Below are 17466 nucleotides of genomic sequence, written 5' to 3'. Positions count from 1 at the left end.
GAATATAAAGGGGAATGCAAATAGCGTAGCGGGCGCTATTTGCGTCCCTTTTTGATTTGCCGTTTTAGCCTACGTAAATATTTACGTAGACTATTTACATTGGCCGTCTTAGTCTACGTAAATATTTACGTAGGCTAAAACGGCAAATCAAAAAGGGACGCAAATAGCTCCCGCTACGCTATTTGCGTTCCCCTTTATATTCGCCGTCAAAGTCTACGTAAATATTTGAGTAGACTAAGATAGCCAAAAATAAGGAACGCAAATGGCAGCAGCTGTAGCCGCCGCCATTTGTGTATGCTTTTTTTTTTTTTTTTTACCCAGAGCCCTCCGCGGCTGGAAATCCGGCTGCGGACGGCTCTGGCCTGGGCCTAGACAGCTGCTCCGCAGAGCTGCCATGGAGCACAGCCGGACGTGGAGGATTCCAGGGGGGAGGAACGGATCGCCTCCCCCCTGTTGAGGATTCCGGGGGGAGGGACGGACCACCTCCCCCCCATCAACATAATCCACGGAAAGGTAAGTGACTTTTGTACATGCCTATATGAGTGGACTCATGCTCTGGCTTTCTGCTGCAACTTGTAATATGTGAAAATGGAACTTCAACATCCACCTCATGGGAAGATGTGTGACTTGGAGATGTGGGGAAAGCCCACGTATCCCCCCACAAGGGATGTGCCTAAATTCCCTTTTTAACATAATACAAATTATAGTGGAGAGCAGAAATGTGAGTTCTCCCACGGTCCATGATCTGACAAAGCATAATGGGTTGGATCCAGTCATGCTTACCCTAGACCCTTTTAAAGTTATGCCCATTTTGCCAAACAAAGTTAATTTTGCCAAATGGTGCTAAAATAATTTTGGTGCCATCTATTCTATCTTATGCTTTGTGGCATGTTGTACCACAGATTTTGTGAATTAATCTGCCTGTGGGCTGCTTATTGACCCCATCTCTATGATATTCAGAATTGATGCTTTCAGTTATTGCATGTTCATATATACCTTCTTCCACTTGCTCTTATTCTTATGTCCATCAGTCCATGTTCACTCTAAGGCATTTCCCATATTTATTTATTTATTCATTCATTTATTTGTTAATTTTTATACTTTGGCTATTGGGTGGTATCGAAATGTGATAAATCAATACATAAATAAACTTATAAACCACCCTTCAACCATAGGATTTCAGGGCAGTGTATACAACATCATCATCATCATCATCTACTAATAGTCATCATCTACTACTAATAATAACAAATAAATTAATATGTAATAATAAAAAATAATAATACAAACAAACAAACAAACAAACCCAAAGTGGCTGGGTGACCAGTCAGATGGGCGATTAATAAATTTAATAAATAAATAAATAAATAAACAAACACAACACAAAACCCAAACAATTACACTTTTTTCATGTCTAATTTAAAACACTAATTGCATAGATGTCTTAATGGGTATCTATCATGTCTACAGGGAGATCCTTTCAGGTCTCAGTAAACAAGAAGTAAGCCCTTGCGATTTCTCTTTTGTTGTCCCCAGGACTGGCCCAGGACATTTTATTTATTTATTTATTGATTGATTTGATTTGATTTATATCCTGCCCTTCCTTACAAAAACCTGACGGTGACCAACAACCTATATAAAACACAGTACACCTCATAAACAATGTTAAAACCATGACTCTGACATCACAAATCCATAATGAAATACAATAAAGCTATCAACACAATCGATCGATCAGTCAGAATTGCTCCCTGCACTAAAGGGCAAAATGGCAGCCCAACACATTCCATGTGATTGGACTGGCAGGTGAATCTTGCTTCAACACTGGTAATGGGACAGTGTCCTCCACCACACCTGAGGGCAGCAGGCTTGCTTGTGTGTGCTATGTGGTAAGGTAGGCTGCAGAGCACACACCACTCTGTCCTCTAACAGACGGGATGACCAAGGGGGAGAGAGGCTCAAGAGGAATGGCCAGGGGACTGTTGCTTTTGCCCTCCTCTGCCTAATGGTAGACTTGTCCTGGTCCCTGATAACTGGAATGCCATTGAGGTATTTGTTTTGAGGTGGAACCACAAGACACAAAACCACAAAAAACTCTATAATACTGCCATTTAAAAGAAAGCTATTGAAAACGAAGGGAGTGGGAAGCCTTAGTGTTTTTTTTTTTTTTTTGTATTTTCACCCAAATGAATTTTAATATCTATGGAGTATTTTTTTAATGGTTATATATTCTCAGCATATCAGTATAATGGAATTATGTTTTTTTCTTCAAAGCTCAGTTTTGATTGCTCCCGTTCTTGTTTGTGACCTGCTTTTGGGGTTATTCAAACAGGAAAAGTGCCCATTTCAAATGGGAAAATGGTGCATTTTTTAAAAAGTGCACTTTTTCAAATGCGAGCAGAAGTTCATACACCTGTATGAACATTTTTGGAGAACATGCGCTCCCATTCATGTTTGAGGTTGCAAACAGGTGATTCATTTGTGAACTGAACTGAAATTCTCATATGTTCCTACATGCAAGACAAAATGTTCTGGAAGCACTGCTTTGGGCTGTAATGTTTCTGGGGCTACATCAAGCTACAGTAGGATAGCTGGCTGTGAATATTCCCCTTTGTAGAGTTTTCCTTTTTTTGTCTTTTGCTCAACAGCAATGTTGACTCGGGACATTTGGTCCCATGCCCAGGAAATTTTCTGTTGGAATATTGTTTCTACTATGAACTACATAGTTCTCATCACCAACAGTACATGTAATATTTATTTTTACGATTGATGCACAGTGTGCCAAGTGCTTGGGCATGAAAATGTTTTGTAGTTTCTGCAGAGGAAGCTGGAATGTTTTTGCTACCCAGAGCACCTCAACATTAAGTAAGTTAAATTGCATAATTAGTGTGAATGCAATGTTCTGTAATTTCTTCCTCTTGCTTACTTTCTGTAAGCAATGTGAGGAAAAATAGAAATGGAAGTGTATAATTAAAATGTATTCGCAATTACCTGGGAGGTATTCTTATCTGAATGTTTTTCAAGATGAATGCCACACATTTTATAAACACCAAGAAAAGGAAGCAATAGAATTTTCCAAGAAAAATAGTCAAGAACAAACCAGGGTTGGTGGTAGTAGGGAAAGTGGATTTATATATTTTGTTGGAGCGTTAACATCTCTGCCTTAAGACTTATACATTCAAGCAGGCATACTCCTCAAATAAATAGGCATTGGTTCCATTAATGTTGTCTTATTTGAAGTTAGGGATGGGCAGATCTGTCAGTTTTATTTTGTCCTGTATTTAAATTATCAAGGTCTTTCTATCCTGAATATGAAGAACTTTGCAAATATTGGTAGATACTTTAATAAAAAATGAACTGAAATGAAATTCTCACCCATCTACACAGCTGAATTCAGTAGGCACAGCTAGTTCCAGCATGGAGAGGACAACGATGTACATTCCTGACATATAGCTGTTAAAGATTAGGAGTCTGTCAGAAAAAAAGAGGTGTCAACCATAATTCAGCATTAACCTGATTGAATACACAAGGATTTGCATTCAGGCCTCTAAGAGAGTTAAGCACTCATAGCCCTGGGCCTGGATGGCTAAATCTGTCCATTTCACTTTCTTCCACATTCAGGTTTTTTTTAAAAAAAATGTCAAGTTCATTTTGTCCTGAAAACTGAGAACTTTGCAAATTTTGGTAAATTATTATTAAATGAATTTTAATAACTGAATTGAAATTCTCACTGATCCCTGTTTGAGATTCGGCTTCAAAATTGTGAAAGAATCCTTTCTTTTAACATCAGATCACTGAAGCACTTATAAATATGAAACTACCCATGCTATGTGTGATCAATGCTTGTTCAATGTTGGTAGTAGACTTGGAGGAATAATAATTGTGTATTTTCCAGGATAAAGTGATTAAGGATTGTCGGGGGAAAAAACAGAGTGAGAACCATCCCTGCCCAAAGGATGAGGCTGGTCATGTACCTGAAATCATACTTTATTCAAAATGTGTATACATGGGTAATTCACCAAAGAACTACCAATTGGGGGAACAGGTTACTAGGGATGGCAGAGTTACTAGGGATGGCAAATTCTGGCCGGGGGGGAGGTGCCCCGTCCCTCCAGCCACGAAACCTCCTCTCCTGCTGGGACGCAAATGGCGGCGGCCGTAGCCGCCGCCGTTTGTGTCCCTGCAGTCAGTCGTGATAGGCTACATAAATGTTTACGTAGCCTATCATGGCTAACTTTGGAAAAAAAAAAAAGCGCGTACGCAAATGGCCATGGCCACATTTGCGTACGCGCTTTCTTTTTTCCCAAAGTCAGCCGTGATAGGCTACATAAACATTTACGTAGCCTATCACAGTGTTTTTTAAAAATCTAGCCGTGATAGGCTACATAAATCTTTACGTAGCCTATCATGTTTGTTTGTTTGTTTGTTTGTTTTACTTGGAAATGGTGGCGGCGGCAGCCGGTCGGAAGACCGGCTGCCACAGCTGCAGCCGCTGAACCACCGCTGAACCGCTGCCGGAGCCGCTGCCGCCAGGGACATTCGAACAAGGTAAGTCCCGTCCTGGGGGGTGGGGGTGGGGGTGGGGGGGCAGACCGTTTCTCCACCAATTTCAGGGGGCCGAATGCGCTGGCATTCGGCCTCCCTGAGATTCGTGGAGAAATTCTCTGACATCCCTAAGGAGAATGCAAATAGCGTAGCAGGCACTATTTGTGTCCCTTTTTGATTTGCCGTTTTAGACTACATAAATATTTACGTAGGCTAAAAAAGGGAATCAAAAAGGGACGCAAATAGCGCCCGCTATGCTATTTGCGTTCCCCTTTATTTTCGCCGTCATAGTCTATGTAAATATTTACGTAGATTAAGAGGGCAAAAATAAGGTACGCGTTGTTTTTTTTTACCCAGAGCCCTCCGCGGCTGGAAATCCGGCTGCGGACGGCTCTGGCCTGTCTGGGCCTGGCTGGCTGCTCCGCGGAGCTGCCGTGGAGCACAGCTGGCCACGGAGGATTCCGGGGGGGAGGAACGGAGCGCCTCCCCCCCCGGCGAGGATTCCAGGGGGAGGGACGGAACGCCTCCCCCCCCACCATCAACATAATCCGCGAACAGGTAAGTGACTTTCGTACATCCCTACAGGTTACATGGTTTATAAAGAAAACAAAATACATACAAAAAACATGGTAAGCAAAGGTCTTAGCCTATCAGAAGTAAGGATGTCAGAGAATTCCGCCACGGATCTTGTGAGGCTGAATGCCAGTGCATTTGACCCCCCAAAATCCATGGCAGAATGAAGCCCCTGCCCCCCCCAACCCACGAAAGGTGCGCGAAATGGAGCATTTACCTGCTGCCGTCCGTCCTGGCCCTGCGGCTGCCATTCACTTCTTCGTCATAGCCAAGATAGGCTACGTAAGTATTTACGTAGCCTATTGTGGCAAGCCCCCCCCAAACAACAACAGTGTATGCAAATGGCGGTGGCTACGGCGGCCGCCATTTGCGTTCCCTATCTTTCGCCGTTTTAGCCTACGTAAATATTTACGTAGGCTATTACGGCGAAAGAAAGGGAAACGCAAATAGCGTAGTGGGTGCCATTTGCATTCCTTTTTTTCCTGCCATTTTAGCCTACGTAAATATTTATGTAAGCTATTACGGTGGGGAAAAAAAGGAATGCAAATAGCACCCACTATGCTATTTGCGTTCCCCTTTTTTTCGCTGTAATAGCCTACATAAATATTTACGTAGGCTAAAATGGCGAAAAATAGGGAATGCAAATGGCGGCTACCATAGCCGCTGCCATTTGCATACGCTGTTTTTTTTTTTGGCTTGCCGTGATAGGCTACATAAATACTTACGTAGCCTATCATGGCAGCTTCTCTGGATGCAAATGGCGGCTGCTATGGTGGCCGCCATTTGCGTCCGCAGCAGCCTGTCCACGGCCGGAACTCCGGCTGCAGACGGCCCTGGCCGGCGGCTCCACGGAGCCGCTGCAGAGCAGAGTCAGCCCAGGGAGGATTCCGGGGGGAGGGACAGAGTGCCTCCCCCCCCACCACGAATCCAAGCTGCAAAAAGGTAAGTGACTTTCGTACATCCCTAATCAAAAGTTACCATTGTTGTTGTTGTTGTTCAGTCGTTCAGTCGTGTCCGACTCTTCGTGACCCCATGGACCATAGCACGCCAGGCCTTCCTGTCCTGCGCTCTCTCCCGGAGCGTGCTCAAGTTCATATTCATTGCATCCGTGATGCTATCTAGCCATCTCATCCTCTGCCGTCCCCTTCTCCTTTGGCCTTCAGTCTTTCCCAGCATCAGGGTCTTTTCCAGGGAGTTTTCTCTTCTCATTAGGTGGCCAAAATATTGGAGCTTCAGCTTCATTATCTGTCCTTCCAATGAGCACTCAGGGTTGATTTCCTTTAGGATGGACTGATTTGACCTCCTTGCAGTCCAGGGGACTCGTAAGAGTCTTCTCCAGCACCACAGTTCGAAAGCATCAATTCTTCGGCGCTCAGCCTTCCTTATAATCCAGCTCTCACAGCCATACATTACTACTGGGAAAACCATAGCTTTGATTAGACGGACCTTTGTCGGCAAGGTGATGTCTCTGCTTCTTACTATGCTGTCTAGGTTGGCCATAGCTTTCCTCCCAAGGATTAAGCGTCTTTTAATTTCATGGCTACATTCACCGTCTGTGGTGATCTTGGAGCCCAAGAAAGTAAAATCTGTCACTGCTTCCATTTCTTCCCCCTCTATATGCCAGGAAGTGATAGGGCCAGATGACATGATCTTAGTTTTTTTAATGTTGAGTTTCAAACCAGCTTTTGCACTCTCCTCTTTCACCCTCAACAAGAGGCTCTTGAGATCCTCTTCGCTTTCTGCCATTAGGGTGGTATCGTCTGCATATCGGAGGTTGTTGATAATTCTCCCGGCAATCTTAATTCCGACCTCTGATTCATCCAACCCGGCATTTCTCATGATGTACTCTGCATATAAGTTAAATAAGCAGGGTGACAATATGCAGCCTTGTCGTACTCCTTTCCCAATTTTGAACCAATGGGTTGTTCCATGTCTGGTTCTTACTGTTGCTTCTTGACCCTCGTACAGGTTTCTCAGCAGACAGGTAAGGTGGTCTGGTACTCCCATCACTTTAAGAATTTGCCACAGTTTGTTGTGATCCACACAATCAAAGGCTTTAGCGTAGTCAATGAAGCAGAAATAGACGTTTTTCTGGAATTCTCTTGCTTTCTCCATGATGCAGCGAATGTTGGCGATTTGATCTCTAGTTCCTCTGCCTCTTCTAAACCCAGCTTGTACTTCCGGTAGTTCTCGGTTCGCATACTGCTGAAGCCTAGCTTGTAGGATTTTGAGCATCACCTTGCTGGCATGTGAAATGAGCGCAATTGTGCGGTAGTTTGAACACTCTTTGGCGTTGCCCTTCTTTGGAATTGGAATGTAAACTGACCTTTTCCAGTCTTGTGGCCACTGTTGAGTGTTCCAGATTTGTTGGCATATTGAATGCAGCACTTTAACAGCATCATCTTTTAGGATTTTAAATAGCTCAGCTGGAATACTGTCATCTCCGCTAGCTTTGTTGTTACTAATGCTTCCTAAGGCCCACTAGGCTACCTATATCCAATCACATAGAGTTTAAGCTGATCACACATGCATCTGGCATTTATCACATGTACAGGATGCTTCTTTCTATGAGAACCAGGAATACCTAGGGGTGTACGAACCCCACTCACCAATTCACCGGGGGTGTCCGCTTTGGGGGGGCGATCTGTCCATCCCCCTGGAATCTTCCCCAGCTGGCTCTGCTCTGCGGCAAGGCCACGGAGCTGCCGGCCAGAGCTGGGTGTAGCCGGACTTCTGGCCGCTGCTGGGCTGCGACCACCATTTTGTGTTCCTGCCTTAGGCTGTGATAGGCTACGTAAATACTTACATAGCCTATCACAGCCTAAGGCAGGGACGCAAATGGCGGTCACTATGCTGGCCGCCATTTGCATCCGCAGAGGGGATGAGGCAGCTGAGGATGGACCGGACAGCCAACGACCAGGTAGGGTCCGACTGGGTGGGGGGATTCCATGGGGTGGCGGGGGGGGGGGTAGTCCGTTCCGCCATGGACTCTGGGGGGCTGGATTCTTTAGAATTCTCACTGGAGTCCGTGGCAGATTTCTTCGCCATCCCTATACATCCCCTAAGCACAGCTTGAGCTGAAATACTTATCTCATAAGCAGTTCCTTATCTCATGAAGCAACAGGGAACCATTGTCTTCATGAGATAGGAGTCCCAAGACTCAGAAAGAGTTAGTCAGAGTCTTTATCTGTGCTTAGGCATGTTTATTCCACCTTTTCACCCGGTTGTTTGTGTATTATTTTTCACAGTAATTCTCCTATGACATTCTTAATACTTTTCCATCTTGGTGACTTTGGTTCAGGCCTGCAGAAAAGGCCTTTTCTCCTACAGGATCCCACTTCCTTGACCAGAGATAATAATAAGACCTTTAAATGCTCAGCGTCACCAAAACTGGATGCAGATTCTGTTTTTCTATATTATTGGTCCTCCACATTCATTCTATCCATTCCTTTTCCTTGCACATTATGCGCAAAAAGCAATGCCTAATGACTGTGACCCCTTCACGGATCACTGCCTTGTTGTGGCGAAGGGGCTTGCGTAACTCAGTGAAGCCATAAGCTATGCCATGCAGGGCCACCCAAGATGGACAGGTCATGGCAGAGAGTTCTGACAAAATGTGGTCCACTGGAGAAGGAAATGGCAACCCACTCCAGTATTCTTGCCAAGAAAACCCCATGGAACATATCATAAAAAAAGATATGACGCCGGAAGATGAGCCCCTCAGTTCGGAAGGTGTCCAATATACTACTGGGGAAGAGCAGAGGGTATTTCCAAGTAGCGCCAGAAAGAGTGAAGCGGCTGGGCCAAAGCCGAAAGGACACTCAGCTGTGGATGTGTCTGGTGGTGAAAAGAAAATCTGATGCTGTAAAGAACAATATTGTTTAGGAACCTGGAATGTCAGATCAATGAATCAAGGTAAGCTGGAGGTGGTCAAACATGAGATGGCAAGACTGAACATCGACATCTTGGGAATCAGCGAACTAAAATGGACAGGCATGGGCAAATTTAATCCAGGTGACCATCATATCTACTACTGTGGGCAAGAATCCCTTAGAAGAAATGGAGTAGCACTCATAGTCAACAAAAGGGTGGGAAAAGCAGTACTGGGGTACAATCTCAAAAACGATAGAATGATCTCAGTACGAATCCAAGGCAAACCATTCCACATCACAGTAATTCAAGTCTATGCCCCAACCACTGATGCCGAAGAAGCTGAAGTTGATTGGTTCTATGAAGACCTACAACACCTTCTAGAACTAACACCAAAAAAAGAGGTCCTCTTCATCATAGGGGATTGGAATGCTAAAGTAGGAAGTCAAGAAATCACCGGGATAACAGGCAGGCATGGCCTTGGTGTACAAAATGAAGCAGGACAAAAGCTAATAGAGTTTTGTCAAGAGAACACGCTGATCATAGCAAACACTCTTTTCCAACAGCACAAGAGACGATTCTACACATGGACATCACCAGATGGTCAGTATCGAAATCAGATTGATTATGTCCTTTGCAGCCAAAGATGGAGAAGCTCTATACAGTCAGTAAAAACAAGACCTGGAGCTGACTGTGGCTCAGATCATGAGCTTCTTGTTGCAAAATTTCAGCTTAAATTGAAGAATGTAGGGAAAACCACTAAACAATTCAGGTATGACCTAAATCATATCCCTTATGAATATACAGTGGAGGTGAGGAATAGATTTCAGGGATTAGACCTGATAGACAGAGTGCCTGAGGAACTATGGACGGAGGTCCGTAACATTGTTCAGGAGGCAGCAACTCAATCCATCCCAAAGAAAAAGAAATGCAAGAAAGCCAAGTGGCTGTCTGATGAGGCTTTACAGGTAGCTGAGGAAAGAAGTGAAGCGAAAGGCAAGGGAGAAAGGGGATGATATATCCAACTGACTGCAGAGTTCCAGAGAATAGCAAGGAGAGACAAGAAGGCCTTCTTAAATGAACAATGCAAAGAAATCGAGGAAAACAACAGAATGGGAAAGACTAGAGATCTCTTCAAGAAAATCGGAGATCTCAAGGGAACGTGTTGTGCAAAGACGGGCATGATAAAGGACAAAGAAGGCAGGGACCTAACAGAAGCAGATTAGATTAAGAAGAGGTGGAAAGAATACACACAAGAAGTATACAGGAAAGATCTTAATATCCCTGATAGCCATGATAGTGCGGTCACTGAACTTGAGCCAGACATCTTTGAGAGTGAAGTCAAGTGGGCTTTAGGAAGCATTAGTAACAACAAAGCTAGCGGAGATGACAGTATTCCAGCTGAGCTATTTAAGATCCTAAAAGATGATGCTGTTAAAGTGCTGCACTCAATATGCCAACAAATTTTGAACACTCAGCAATGGCCACAAGACTGGAAAAGGTCAGTTTACATTCCAATTCCAAAGAAAGGCAACGCCAAAGAGTGTTCAAACTACTGCACAATTGCGCTCATTTCACATGCCAGCAAGGTGATGCTCAAAATCCTACAAGCTAGGCTTCAGCAGCATGCGAACCAAGAACTACCAGAAGTACAAGCTGGGTTTCGGAGAGGCAGAGGAACTAGAGATCAAATCGCCAACATTCGCTGCATCATGGAGAAAGCAAGAGAATTCCAGAAAAACGTCTATTTCTGCTTCATTGACTATGCTAAAGCCTTTGATTGTGTGGATCACAACAAACTGTGGCAAATTCTTAAAGTGATGGGAGTACCAGACCACCTTACCTGTCTCCTGAGAAACCTGTATGAAGGTCAAGAAGCAACAGTAAGAACCAGACATGGAAGAACCGAGTGGTTCAAAATTGGGAAAGGAGTACGACAAGGCTGCATATTGTCACCCTGCTTATTTAACTTATACGCAGAGTATATCATGAGAAACGCCGGGTTGGATGAATCACAGGTCGGAATTAAGATTGCCGGGAGAATTATCAACAACCTCCGATATGCAGATGATACCACCCTAATGGCAGAAAGCGAAGAGGATCTAAAGAGCCTCTTGTTGAGGGTGAAAGAGGAGAGTGCAAAAGCTGGTTTGAAACTCAACATTAAAAAAACTAAGATCATGGCATCTGGCCCCATCACTTCCTGGCATATGGAAGGGGAAGAAATGGAAGCTGTGACAGATTTTATTTTCTTGGGCTCCAAGATCACCGCAGACGGTGACTGTAGCCATGAAATTAAAAGACGCTTGCTCCTTGCGAGGAAAGCTATGGCAAACCTAGACAGCATAGTAAGAAGCAGAGACATCACCTTGCCGACAAAGGTCCGTCTAATCAAAGCTATGGTTTTCCCAGTAGTAATGTATGGGTGTGAGAGCTGGACTATAAGGAAGGCTGAGCGTCGAAGAATAGATAATTTCGAACTGTAGCGCTGGAGAAGACTCTTACGAGTCCCCTGGACTGCAAGGAGGTCAAATCAGTCAATCCTAAAGGAAATCAACCCTGAGTGCTCCTTGGAAGGACAGATACTGAAGCTGAAGCTCCAATATTTTGGCCACCTAATGTGAAGAGAAAACTCCCTGGAAAAGACCCTGATGCTGGGAAAGACTGAAGGCCAAAGGAGAAGGGGACGGCAGAGGATGAGATGGCTAGATAGCATCACTGATGCAATGAATATGAACTTGAGCATGCTCCGGGAGAGAGCGCAGGACAGGAAGGCCTGGCGTGCTATGGTCCATGGGGTCACGAAGAGTTGGACACGACTGAACGACTGAACAACAACAACAACAATGACTGTGAGGTCAGATTATAGTGCTAAACTGAAAGTAATAAAAAAGACAAGGATCTTAGGAGCCCTCTGTGAAAAATATACAAATGGAATATTTTGGTATGACAGTTTAAACTTCAAAGGTACAATGAAGCTAAATCTCTTGGAAGCAAGCAGAAATGTATAATCACACTCTGTGTCTACTTATGCCATTCTGAGCTCATGGAATAACTAAGAGATGACATTAACACCTCAACTTTGCAATGAAAGTAAATGACAATAAGTTCCCCCATTCTTGAATCAGTTTTGAAAACTGTATTTGAGCCCTTTGAATGAAATGCAGGCACTTAAAAGTATAAAGTTAAGTGGTAGAAAGTCATACTGAAAGAAAGTTTGTTATAATGTGATTTTAAGAAATATTGGTCTGAGTTATATCAGTGGAGACTAATTTCCTTAAGGGAGGAATCCTATGGCAATAGGCAGCTGCCTCTGAACTCGGAGGTGACCACCTATCCAATGCAGGGTGAGCGGAATGTGGAGGGAATCAACTCCTCCACGCTCGATCTGCCCTGCATTTATGGCTGGATGGCCTATTTTGGCTATCTAGCTGGAGCAGTTTGGGGTGAGGAGGATGGACGGCACATAAGAAGCCTTGTAAAGAGGCTTATGCTGTCCACACCCCTCCCCACCTCCAGGAATGCCCCCCTTTGCCCCGCTCCACGCTGCTCTTATGAGCCTGGAGCCCAGGGATGTTCCACGCCACCTATGAGGTGGCGGGGAGGCAGTTCCTGGAAACCGACCAATCCTATAGCCATCTAGCTGCTGTCTAGTGGCCATAGGATTGTGACCTTAAATTAGTTAGAACTCCACTGGCAACCTTTCTTTTGGTCTTGCCAATAAGCTTCAGTTCTGCCCACTCAAACACCTAAGCAAATAAAATGAATCCCATGCACCTGCAAGATGCATGCATGCCCCTCCAAGGATTCCCCACATAAACTCCATGGTTGTCATCATCACAGGCTTTGCCACTTGCTGGAGGATAGTCTTCCTACTATTAGTTTCAGAGACTTGTAGTGATCCAAGTCTCATTTCTCCATATAGTTTGCTCTAATTTAAGTCATACCAAATCCCTCCTTTGTCACGTCATTACTACCCACCCTTGGATGGATGACCATGTGATGTCATACAGCATGGGTATAGAACCTTAGACCCAGGGCCAAATCTGGCCCTCTGGGGTTCCCCAGATGGCCACGTCCCTTTCCCCTGGTCCCACCCCCCTTCCCCAACCACGTATTGTTTTCTGATTTCCAGCTTTTGTGCCTTTCCCCCATTCTAATAGATTGCCATGCCTCTCCTAAAGCTTTGTTATTGGCACTAAGCGCTTTAAGCTAAAATATGATGGTCTTTTTGGTGTTTTTGTCCTGCCTCCTTGGCCAATAGCTGGAATGTGATTTCTCCAAAATGGAATTCAGAGGCTCAACATCCCTGTCATGCATTATCCCTTGTATTAGCTGCACAGGCAAGATTGCATTCTGCAGTGCATACGTACCTGGACAACTATGGTTCAGTAGATTCTGTAAGGTATTGGACTTGGTCCAATACCTTACAGAAGGTCCAATACCTTATGAAGCACTTTTTCGTTATATACCAACTATGCCTTTATCTGGACACAGAGAGCCTCACTACAGTTATCCATGCTCTGATAATAATCCCTCATCTGGATTACTGCAATGCGTTATACATGGGGCTGCCTTTGAAAATGGTCTGGAAACTTCAGCTAGTCCAAAATAGGGCAGCAAGATTGTTAACAGGGACTGGCCAATGGGATCACATTACGCCAGTACTTTTCCAGCTGCACTGGCTGCCAGCCCATTTCCAGGCCTGATTCAAAGTGCTGGTATTAACATTCAAAGCCTTTAACGACCTGAAGGGTTGCCTTGTCCCATATGTGCCTGCCCGGACCCTAAGATCATCCTCAGCGGTCCTTCTCTGTGAGCCCCTGCCAAAGGAAATGAGGTGGGTGGCTACCAAGAAGAGGGCCTTTTCTGCTGTGGTACTCTAGCTGTGGAATGAGCTCTCTAGAGAGGTTCGCCTGGCACCTACATTGTACTCTCTCCGCCGTCAGGTGAAGGCCTTTTTATTCTCCCAGCATTTTAGTTTGCTAGTCTTTCAGTTTTGGTGTTTTAAATCTGTATTTTAAATATCTGCATTGCTGCTAGGTTTTATTCTGGTTGTACTGTTATACTGTGGTTTTAAGCTTTCGGATTTTATATTGTTTCAGGCTGTGCTTTGTGGTTTTAATTTTTGTGAACTGCCCAGAGAGCTTCGGTTATTGGGTGGTATGGAAATGAACGAACTAAATAATTGGTAATTGGGGTTTTGGATTCAAAGCCCTTTTCTCCATTATACCAGATTGTTTGTGTTATTTGTGTTCACAAATGAAATGGTGGTGGTGACCTATCTCTAGGGATGTACGAAAGTGACTTACCTTTTCGCAGATTCTGTTCATGGTGTGGGGGGGGAGGCGTTCCGTCCCTCCCCCCGGAATCCTCGACGGGGGGGGGAGGCGATCCGGTCCTCCCCCCAAGAATCCTCGACGGCCGGCTGTGCTCCGCGGTGGCTCCGCGGAGCAGCCGGCCAGGCCCAGGCCAGGGCTGTCAGCAGCCAGATTTCCAGCTGCGGAGGGCTCTGTGTAACAAAAACAAAAAACAAAAACGTGTACACAAATGGCGGCTACGGCCGCCGCCATTTGCGTTACTTATTTTTCGCCGTCTTAGTCTACATCAATATTTATGTAGACTAAGACAAAGAAAAGAAAGGGGAACGCAAATAGCGTAGTGGGCACTATTTGCGTTCCCCTTTATTTTCTTCGTCTTGGTCTACATAAATATTGACGAAGACTAAGACGGCGAAAAATAAGGAACGCAAATGGCGGCAGCTGTAGCCGCCGCCATTTGCGTACGCATTTTTTTTAAAAAAACCCCAGACTTTACATAGTCTTTATGTAGCCTATCACGTCTATGGGGGGGGGGGGAGACACAGACTGCAAATGGCGGCGGCGGCAACCGTTCGGAAGACCAGCTGCTGCCGCTGCTACCGCCAAAGCTGCCACCGCTGCCACTGCTGAAGCTGCTGCCTCCGAAGCTGCCACTGGAGCCACCGCCGTCCGGAACACCCGCCCCAGGTAAGTCTCGTCCTGGGGGGCGGGAATCCACGGGGGGCGGGGGGGTGGCAGGCCGTTCCACGATGGATTTCAGGGGGCCGAATGCACTGGCATTCGGCCTCACTGAGATCCGTCGCAGAATTCTCTGACATCCCTACCTATCTCACAAGGGGTGTTATGAAGATGAGGACACTCCTAAGGCTGCAATCCAGAACAGACTTAACTGTAAGTATACCCCATTGAAATAATTGGGACTTACTTCCAAATAAACATTTAACCTTTGTAACCTTTGTGAAATGCCCAAACAGCTTCAGCTATGGGGCAGTAGAGAAATAACAACAACAACAACAACAACAACATGCTTATTGTAGTGATGGTAGTAATTTAGAGACATTTCCTTACAAGAAACATTGGGATGGGAATTTGGAGGTGATCCCTAGAGATTGGGGTTAGGGTTGGCATCTAGACTGGCTGGGACAGCTCCAGCAAAGATCTATTTGTTGTTATAACTCTATTTAATACAACCACCATGTTATGTACTTAAGATATGGACCCAGACTTATTACATGGTGTCACAAGTGGAGGCCACAAGGCTTCTGAAGCTGTGTAGCTTTCTTCTGCTTTGAGCCAGCTGAGTACTGTGGGCAAGAAGGGCTCTACTCAAAGGCCTGTGGCCTGTCCTCAATTTAGCAACAGAACCACCAGCTTCTATAGCACAGACATAACTATGGAGCTGTTACAACCCCCATCCAGCCTGCAAATGTCTGGGAATGTTGCAGAAAACTGGAGAAAATTCAAGCAAAGATTTGAAGTTTGTTTGACAGCCACAGGGGCTGAAGGGAAACCTGATAAAGTAAAATAATACAGCTTCATGTAGTGGGGGAGGAAGCATTAGAGATTTACAGTAAGTTCCAGTTTGTGGAAGGGGAAAACATGAAGTTCAGTGCAGTAATGTTAAAATTTGGGGAGTAGTGTATACCCCCAAAGAATGAGACCTTTGAAAGGCATACATTTTTTACACGCATGCGGAAAATGGATGAAAGCATACACCAATATGCTATGGAGCTCAACACTCTTAGCAAGACTTTGGGACCCTAACAGACTCTGATCAGAGACAGGATTATTTGTGGTATTAGGGAGAATGCAATACGAGAAAGGCTGTAGCATGAAGAAGATTTCACACTAGGAAAAACTCAAGATATATTGGGCAGCAGAGGTAGTCTGGGCCCAAACAAAAGAACTGAGGCCTGCTGAAGAGACTATCCATGCATTAAGCAAGCAACAACAGGGTCAGTGAAAACTAAATCAGAGAGTGCAGCAGCCACCTAACAAAGCTGCTGGGAAAGGAAACAGAGGGTTGAGCCAAACTTGCAGAAACAGGCAGGCAGCATGGGCAAAAACAGTGTGCTGCATTTGGTAAGGTCTGTTATAACTGTGGTGAGCACAACCACTTTGCAAAATATTGTAGGTCACAAGTACTAAAACCACAAGTACATGCTGTTGAGCAGGAGAAGCAGTTTTTTTGTGGATGTCGTGGAATCAGGCAGAGAGAATAAGAAGGACTGGAATCTGCCAGTGGAAGTACAAGGAACAATGGTGTCCTTTAAGCTAGACACAGGTGCTCAGGTTAATGTGTTGCCTGAAGAAGATTATGAAAGATTCCAAGTAAGGCCGAAAAGACATCCCACAGGTGTTCAACTAACTGTGTATTCAGGGGCACTGTATTGCCAGCATCAGATACAAAGGCATTGTGTATAACTTGGCATTTATTATAAGCCCCTAAACAGATGACTCCAATTTGGCAGCATGTGAGAAGCTGAACCTGGTTAAACAGGTACTAGCCATACAAACCAATGGAGAAGAAGAGTATGAGACACTGCTTTTGCGTTATCAGGATATATTTGAAGGGCTTGGCTGTTTACCAGGTGAACATACCAGGCGAATAAATAAATCAGTTTCCCCTGATCCATCCATGCAGAAGAGTGCCGTTTGCACTTCGTGACAAACTCAGAGAGGAGCTCTTGAGGATGGAGCCTTTAAAGGTCATAGAGAAGACTGAGGTCCCCACAGAATGGGTGAGCTCTCTAGTCATTGTAGAGAAACCTACTGGCAAGTTACGGGTGTGTCTTGATCCCAGAAGCCTCAACAAGGCTATAGAGAGGGAGCATTTCAAACTTCCCACTAGGGAGGAAATCATGGCACAATTTGCGAATGCCTGTTTTTCCAGTAAACTTGATGTGTCCTCCAGCTTTTGGCAGTTGCAGCTCACAGAGGAGAGCTCCGAGCTCTGCACATTTAATACCCCCTTTGGGTGATATCTCTTTCTGCGGCTCCCATTTGGTGTGGCTTCAGCATCTGAGGTGTACCACAGAACTATACACATGCTATATGAACACATTGATGGAGTGGACACCTTGTGTTCTACCAAAGCTGAACATGTTCTGAGGCTTCGGGAAGGCTTAGATGCAACAAGAGCAGCAAATCTGAAATT

At 44.9% G+C, this 17466-nt stretch overlaps 1 long non-coding RNA gene across 1 annotated transcript in view; it reads right to left on the bottom strand.

The window, feature by feature from the left end:
• Positions 1 to 17466, bottom strand: part of LOC146347163 (uncharacterized) — a 44686-nt gene that overhangs the window by 15425 nt on the left and 11795 nt on the right. Inside the window, exon 2 of the long non-coding RNA XR_014790172.1 lies at positions 3376 to 3471. This is a non-coding gene — a long non-coding RNA (uncharacterized LOC146347163). The remainder of the gene's footprint in view (positions 1 to 3375; positions 3472 to 17466) is intronic.

The sequence above is a fragment of the Heloderma suspectum genome, chromosome 4 (genome assembly GCF_057233095.1).
Source record: "Heloderma suspectum isolate Gila_16-S chromosome 4, 16-S_ref, whole genome shotgun sequence".
In the NCBI taxonomy this organism is placed as follows: Eukaryota; Metazoa; Chordata; class Lepidosauria; order Squamata; family Helodermatidae; genus Heloderma; species Heloderma suspectum.
This window is presented reverse-complemented; position numbering and strand designations above follow the sequence as displayed.